This window comes from Adiantum capillus-veneris, chromosome 26 (genome assembly GCF_014529385.1).
Source record: "Adiantum capillus-veneris isolate H3 chromosome 26, ASM1452938v2, whole genome shotgun sequence".
Classification (NCBI taxonomy): Eukaryota; Viridiplantae; Streptophyta; class Polypodiopsida; order Polypodiales; family Pteridaceae; genus Adiantum; species Adiantum capillus-veneris.
The window spans coordinates 119,946,396-119,955,317 of NC_140956.1; positions in this window are offsets into that span (position 1 = coordinate 119,946,396).

Genomic DNA, 8,922 nt, shown 5'->3' on the forward strand with positions numbered 1-8,922 from the left:
AGGCTCAGATGGAGAAATGGAAGATATTTTGATGATCTAGAAGGGAAGACAAACGAGCATGTCAAATATTGTTCAATTTTGATGATAGTGACAAAAAGCCTAAATTGGGTTCGAATGCATGGTGAAATTCTCAAAAAAGAAGCTCAGGTATGTATAGCTTAGGTAGGCCAAAACTAGTCTCATTTCTACTTTGACCTTCTTGGAGAGAGCTTGTTTTGTGCGCGCATTCACTCACTTCTACCGAACTCTACACTACAGAATCTTGCATGAGACATGATGGGCACATTTATATCTTACTAAGAGTATGTTTGAACTTGTTTTTGGGGTCAGGGTAGATCAGAAAAACCCTAGGTTAGCAGAACCTTCCTGAGAAATAACGAAGTGAAAAACAACCGCAACTCCTAAATCTGTGGACCAAATCATACCAAACTTGAAGGGGGGGCATAGAAACCACTATTAGAACATTCCCAATGGATCATATGACTATTTGACTCGAGGGTTGGGAGATTTAGATAATAAGCTGAAATTTGGTTCAGAGTCGGAATCACAATCTCACTTCATGGAAGGCTTTCCGATAGGTTTCATAAGCAAAGTACCTAGGAGGAAGCAAAAGGAAAGCTTAGTTGAGGCCCCAAACACAAGAAATCGGATCAATCTACCACAAAGCATCATTTTTTAGCTAGAGTCTCAAAGCCACTCCAAACGGGACCAAACTTAATGGGCCCACTCCTCAAGGCATAAAGGGACACCACTCCATTCATGGTTGGATGAAAAGTGATATATTTCAAGTGCCAAGAGCAAAACCCCAAAGTTAGAGGACCAAGTGCAGAAACAACTCAAGGATACCAAAATAAGTTCAAATTAGGGCTAAGGGTTACTCACTAGGCCTATAGAACAAGTGTAAATTTTTGCAAGTCAAGATAATAAACGCACTAATTATCTCGTGACCCCAAACTGGCTCATTTTGGCATTTTCACCTCATCCACACTATCTTCATGATGCATCAAGGTCTTCAATCCCCTCACATGTCAAAAATCACTCACTTCATCAAAAAATACATGAGAGCTTCCAAGTTCCAAATTCTAGCCTAAGGGAACCACTTTCAACTCCAAAAAGTGCAAAGAAACACCTTGTATGACCTGCCGAAGCCAAAAAAGTACAAAATAGTTGAAAAAATGGCATAGTAGATAATCAACATGCTTATTATCCCCTGTGACTAAATGAGTCCAAACTTGAAATTTTTTGTTTCCATAAGCTTTATCATGCCCTCACTAGCCTGCACATCAATTTTGAATCAATTTGGACACTCCAAATTTTTGCACCAACACTTAGTCAATTTCATAGCCTTCTAGTTAAAAAGTGATCACAAAGCTAGGCATCCATGCATCTAAATCCAACCAAGCATCAAATTCTATCTATTTTCAATATCTACATCCCCTATGAACAACCAAAATTCAATTTTGATGCCAAAATCATGCCCTAGATAATCATCATGCTTATTATTCAAATGCAAATTTTTGGTCAAATTAGCTTTTTGATGTATATACTTTGTTTTTAATGGGCAATGTGGTAATTATTTGGCTTTAATTGTGAATTTGATCTAAAAGATCTCAATTCCATCTTAACAAGTGATTTTGCACTATGAAGTGTACCTAATTCCTATACAATGTGTCTGCCCCAAGCTCAATGCAAAACCAGCCCTCCACCCCAAAGAAAAAGACTAAGAAGGAGAGACTTTTAGACCCTCCAGAGTACCAACTTGAGGAGGAATCTATCCAAGAAGTAAAGAAGACATTTGTTGGGGACCTCCTGGACAAGAATCATGTGGCAGTATTCAAAGGGAGGTTCAACACAACAAACAATCAAGCAATTGAGTTACAGATGTTGCCTAAAGAGATCTATGATGTGGCCCAAGCACCAAAGTTATAAGAAGCTCACAGAAAGCTTGGACTCCAGTCATTCTACCAAATGGAGCCATGTGGAGTGGATTACAGAGAGCAAATGAGTTGCTCAACACAATCCAAGAAGATGTCAATGCACAAATATCAGATGCTCCTGGCCAACCAACAGAAGTTAATATCTCTAAGGAAATAGTAGCTGAAGCCCTCAAGTTTCTAGTTGAAGGAGAGTCCATCTGGTCCAAAGAGAAGAAGAGGACAAGCACCTTCACCATACACACCATTGTGTCTACTTTCCAAGAAATGATACAGAAGCTGGCATAGGAGCTCACAAGACTCTTTCACAAATGCTTTCATTTCTCTACAAAGAGTCCACCTAGATACACTTGCCTGAACCATGCAGTGGATTTAGCATTCAAGACCTGCTCCCCCATGCCCATTGATCATGCATCCTATGTGTTAAAAACCCTAAAAATCACCAAGAAGACCAAAGGAATTAAGTATCTAGGAGCACCTAAAGTGCTCACCGGCATTGCATACCACGCAATTGGGATGGAAGACCACGTACCACCAACCCAAGATCTGAATCTATGGCTAGAATCTTGACTTAAAAATGAAGAGAAAGATGAGGAGGAAGAAGATGATATTACACCTCCATTGCTTCGAAGATCAAAGAGGAAGCAACCCCTTCGGCTTCAATCAAGAGAGAAGAAGAAGAAAGCAACGAAGGACCCTGAGGAGGATAGAGTATCTAAATAAAGTGAAGCCAATCTGGTGTTATAAAAAAGACAAAACGGATGGCTAAAGGCAAAGAGAAAGTTGAGGATAGAGCACCAAAGCAAGCTCGTAGGCACACTGTTGTCATCATTGAAGAACCATCTCAGAGGGTAGAAAGATTTGAAAGAGAAAAAGAGGCCTTTGAATGGGAAAGAGGTTTGCAAGTGTATTTTGAGGAGTTCTGGCAATCGAACCCTCGAACAAAGCTCAAAACAAAGAACCCTTTTTATGGCAAAGATCCCCTTATAGAGCTAGAAAGATTTGCCAAGAGGAGAACTTGGAGAGACCAAAAGAAGAAGTCAAAACCTTGGCAAGAGGAAAAGATAGACCCAGTGCCAACAATTATAGGCACAGTTGAAACACTAGAAGAAGAAGGACAAATGGAGATACATGAGGATATAAAGATAGATGTAGCTACACAAGAACCTACACCATAAGAGGACACTCCAAAAGAGCTCAAAGTGGATATTTCCATAGAAGAGACACCTGCTAAAGAAGAGCAGATGGAGCAAGATACAACAAAGACTGCACAAGATACACAAGAGAAACAAGAGCTAGCACACACTTCAAAACCGACCACACCTCAGCCACCTAGGCTACAAGACATTGAAGAATATGTTCAACTTGCTCACCATATAGTAGAAAAAATGAATTCAATGGTGTATGCCAAGGAGGAAAGAGTCAAACATATTGAGGCATCCAATGTGCATCTCTCCACAAGGATTGAAGTGGCTGATCCATTTGTACAGGAATATTGTACTTTGCACAAGCACTCCCAAGTAGAGATTGCTAGCTGTAAGGAGACCAACACTCAGCAGATAGTTGAATTGCATAATATGACCAAGCTAGTGGAGAAGATTATGATTCCCAGTTAAAATCAAGATAAGAAGCTTCAAGAGGTAAATGCTACTCTACTAGACACAAATGTACATACCCAGTGGTACATTTGAGCTTCCTTTTGTTTGATGCTTTCTTCACTGCACCAAGTGGCATTTGAGAAAATAGAGTTCGTGGCCCATAACTTTGTTGACTGCTTCCAGATTTTCTAGTAACCATCTAAGGTTGAGAAGTACTAGAAGTTCCATCATCCTTCATGATTATTTTCTAAATGACTTCTTGCTCTAGTTGCTTCTTGTAGGTGGTCATCATCTCCACTTCATAGGGTGTGAGTTTGTAACAAGGTATGAGTACTAGTGGTGTAGATCTTTTCAAATATAAATTGCTTTCTTGCTTCAACTTTCAATAGAAAACTTGTGATGGTCAACTTAGAGACATTATAATCATTAGTATTATCTTGGATAGTCTACTAGATACTATAGCATCTTCACTAAGTTCATCAATGCTCAACAATTGAGTGTATCAAAAGATACCATTATGGTAGGAGATGGAGCATGGTCCCTTTCCTATTGCATGTTTACCTTGGATGCCATCTCTTGTATATTGTCACCAAGGGGATCTAAGGGGGGCCGATGACAACTATCTACGCCTCCCTTAGCGGGGGAGTTGGGGGCCGTTACTCCCAAAGGTTGAAAATAGATGCATTTTAGAATATGATTTTGGATGTATTTTTAATCAGAATTAAATGATATTCACCATGTGATCAAGAGTGTCTCAATACTCACTTTTGTACGAGAGATTGAAACACATTGCATCTGTGGTAAAAAAATAAACACTCTGATTTAGCCAGATTTCTCCATGAACATAGTTTTCTTCTTTAGCACAAAGAATTCTTCTTTAACCACCATAACTCAATTCAAGAAACATTTACCAGCTTGTAAGATATTACAACATAGTAACAAAAAGAAAATCTTCTTTTGCACAATAAATTCATGATAATTATGGGAGCCAAGGCCATGGATTTATAAAAAGGGGTCCTAAGACCATGCTAGGGCCCTAGGGACCCTCAATAAGAGTGGCCACAAGGGCACACAAAATTTCCAAATAGGAACCCTTGTTTGGCCCGATGGCGCTCCCTTGTGGCCCCTCTTGTTGAGGGCCATAGGGACTCAGCATGGTCCATGGCCCTTTTTTACTTCTTTAGCACAAAAAATTCTTCTTTAACCACCATAAATTCCATAAATTGATTCAAGAACCATTCACCAACTTGTAAGACATTATAGTATGACAAAAAATAGAAAGTCTTCTTTTACACAATAAATTCATTATAGATATGGGATCCACGTCCATGGCTTAAAAAAAAGTGTCCTAAGACCATTTTGGGGCCCTAGGGATCCTCAACAAGAGTGGCCACAAGGTGCACAAAACTACCAAACAGGAACCGTTGTTAGGAGTTTTTTGGAAGAAGTGATTGCACATATGTACATACACATGCATGGTGCATCAAATAAAGAACTGCCCATTTTCCAGAGCCAGGTGGTTATGTGGGGCCCACATGTGTACAGGTGAGACAAATATTTGTACATAGTACATCGATTTTCATCGTCACCAGTATTAGTGTGTTTTTCCTACAATAATGAGGAGTTCATAGAGCATAAAAATTCTCAAGGAAGCTATCATCAGAGTGATGCCATGAGGTAAGCATGTGCGTCACATGGTATCCAGTGGTGTAAGGAGGTCGAATGGGGTCAATACTTGCACTTGGTAAGCGAGGACACAACGGGAGTGTTTTCTTGTGATAAATTATGCAAAAAGGTCATCATGAGAAATATATTTGGGGGCCACTTCATGTGATTGTGTGATGCATTATTAGAAAAAGTGGAGTGCCAGGTGTGCGGAAAAATGTAGAAGGGTAACAAAAACGCACTGCGTGGCCATTTTTTGGCCTGTTCGGGATCGTTTGAGGTCAATCAAAAGGCCAAAGGTACCCCAGGGATAAAGTGAAGTGTGGAAATTAAAAAACCTGAGAAAAAAACCAGCAAAGTCTGGAGATAAGAGGAGGAAGAACAACCGCAACTGAGTTTGTGCTGTTTTTAGAGCTTGTTTTGGCCATAAACTACTCATCCAAGGTTGGATTTGAGCACTTTGACATTGTAGAATGGGGTTTTGGGCCATTCAAGACACAATGATGCTATCCATTTTGCCAAATTTCTCATTGTTTTTCTTCTATTTTGGTTGTGCAAGTTTCTCCTATGAGCGGAGCCTCTACTCAAATTTGTGATTGTATCTAGCATATTTCATCCATATCATATGGAAATTTCGGAGGTCATTTGGAGAGCCTTCTAAGAAAAATAGAATTTTGACTTTCTCTCTCTAGAAAATAGGTGTGGTAAAATCAAATGTAAACTTGGAATAACCATTCGAAAAGTGTACTTACAAGTAGATTCTTGCCACAGTGTCATAACGATCGTGATGATTGTGTTGGGGTATAGGCGTCTGTGCCTTGCCCGACCGCCCAGAGTCTGGGCGCCCTCTCACTTGTATACCTTATACATAGCATAAGTGTATAGGGGGCTGCTCACTCTTGGAGTCTCCCCACCCATATCTGTGTGTCGTGTGTCTCCTTCTCTCTCTCACTCTCCGTCTATGGTGCTCCCCGATACCCTTCAATTGGTATCAGAGCGTAGGTGCGGAGGGAGCGCGTGTGTGCACAGTCACGACGACAGCGGAGAGCCAGTTTCATTCCCGACATCGCGTCCGCACGCGCGCACTTTCAAGAGTGCAAACAGGGTTTCGACTTCGGCATCGGCAAATTCAGCTTTCCGAGAGCGTTTCCATCAGATGTCCTGCCGTTTTACCCCCCTTTCGAAGCAATTCGAGCCATCAGAAACCTCATTCGAGCTACGGTTGAGGAGCTGTATTTTTCAGCCCTCTTTTGACAGTTTATGTTGCGTTTTTGGGTCGAAACGGAGGTTTTTGGCATAGCTTTCACACCCGAACTCGGATACATGTGATCCAGGAGTCTACCTTGGAGTTTTGGCACGCTCTGGACGCGCTCGTCATATCAGAATTTTAAAATTCTGAACGCTGAAATTTTTGCATCAGTAGTTGTTTATTGTGTGTCGAGGATTCTACACATGGTTTGCTCTCAGATGTGAGAGTGATATTTGCTGCAAGTTTCCTCACAGGTGGGAGGATACAATGTATGCCTTATGTGGTTTGATGCTCAGGGAGACTAATGTGATTGCATTTTGAGCTCCGCAATGTATGCCTCAAGCATGTTTTTTGGCAGTCACAGGTAGAGAAGATATTTGTGTACTAGATTTGCAGGTGTTTGCAATGATGTATGCAAAGTATGGAAGATTGTGTGTAAGTGAAGGTGCTGTCCTAAAAACTGTGTGCGCAGCAGCACTATTTTCAGATTCGTTTTTCTCCTTTTAGAATGCAGATCTGAGAATTCTGTCCTAGCAGCCCATCCGTTTCGACGTGTTCTACAACTTTGCAGAAGAAACTTTTTGCAAATTCCTCACCGTTTTGCTGATTTTCAGCTCAGACTGACTGTATACAGAAATTCCAGATTTTCTGTTGTCGCACTGTGTGAGAGTTTGATGCACTTTTGGAAGCACGGGAGATGCTTGATGTTGAGTGCATAAATTCTGAGCTGAAGATGCAATTGCAGCTTGTGTTAAGCTTGTGGTTTGAGGGTTTTTTGGTAGACTTGGGCAACGAAGTACGGAGGCGTTTACACACCACCGAAGTGGTCTCTTGAGAGACGCAGGTTTTTTGGAGCACACAGGTGGAACTTCTTTCACTGGTTTTCACAAAATACTTTGGCAGTGATTTTGTGCTTGGATTCATGGTCTTTGCGGATGGTTTGCATATGGTTATGGCACATGGTTGATGCCCATTATATATGCATTTTGGCGAGCACTTTCAAGTGCCGGTGAGCTCTCTTGAGAGCATTGTTTTCGCATTGATCAAGTTTCCGGATTGCAAATCTTTTGGCGCTTGCTTATGCGCGGTCACTCCGTTGATGTACGTTGAGTGCGGATTGCCATTGTATGTGAAAATGTGGAGCCATTTTGGCATTTCTACTCATTGGCATTGAGTAGTGTTATGGTTTATGGTAGAGATTGTACTTGAGTTTTTTGCTCAGTTTTGAGGGGAAATTCTGTTGGATTTTTCCCAGATTCTCGCTTTGTGATCGAGTGTTTACTCTTACTTTGACAGGTTTTGTCAGTTTGTACACAGTTTTGTGTTTTTGTATCCACTCTCGCAAGAGTGAGGAGTTGTGTATCTTTCTTTGCTTGGGACAGTGGTTTGCTCTCAGGTGGGAGAGTCTTGTGATCTCGAGCATTGTTTGCCATAGTTTTGCAGAGCTTATGCATGTATATTGAGTATAGTTTGATGCCCATTGATTGCTCATTGTATTGAGCTTGCAGGACAATGGTTATTTTGTGTTGATAGCCATTGTGCGTCAAAACTCTAGCGAAATTTTCCCAGGAGTTTTATGCGTATCATTTATGCGATCTAGGTAGAGATTGCGGGTTGCACTCAACATTTGCGTGCGGTGTTCTCTGCAGGTGGGAGATTTGTGCGTATGTATGCATCGATACCGCACAGTGTGGGCTTGGTGATTAGCTCACGAGTTTGACAGGCGTAAAATTATCTTGGCACACTCACACGAGTGAGTATTGTGATGTATGCTTGTTTGGCTACGAGCTAGGTAGCCGGATTCGAGCACTAATGGCTTGAGGTTTTTCAGCAGGTTTACAAGTTTACAGGCAGGTTTGAGGGCTTAGTTGGGCGCTGAATTTTCAGCCATTGTTTCCTCTTTGCAAGTGTCCATGTATGGCTCAGTTTGTAGGCTGATCTGGGACACGTTTGTGACTTGTTTATGCGGCTATTTAAGAGCTGAATTTTGGGGCTGTTTTGGGGCTGATTTGCAGCCATATGTGCAGACTTTTGTTGATGCGATTCGAGCCAGTTTAGGGCTGATTTGGTTGACATTTTCTACTCATTGTTGGTTGCTCTTTTGCGAGCATTATGGCTGATTTTTCATTTGACTTCTAGCGTTATGGTCTGACACAGTTTGATGGTACAGATTTTGTTGCTTTGAAGGAACATATGCTTGTTGCATTGACAGATTTGGGGCAGGATAAACCCTTGCATGGTTTATCCGCGAAGCCCAAGTCTATGCGTGATGATGATTGGAAGGATCTTGATGAGTTAGCAATGTCTACGATTCGTTTGCATCTGGTTGAGTCTGTTGACTGGCAGGTCTCGAGGGAGACTACAACTCATGCTTTATGGCAGAGTTTACATGCTATGTACGCGACATCCATGTCTAGAGGGGAGTCTAGTCCCACTTCTATGTCCATGGGAGAGATTGGTCCCACACGCAAGTCTC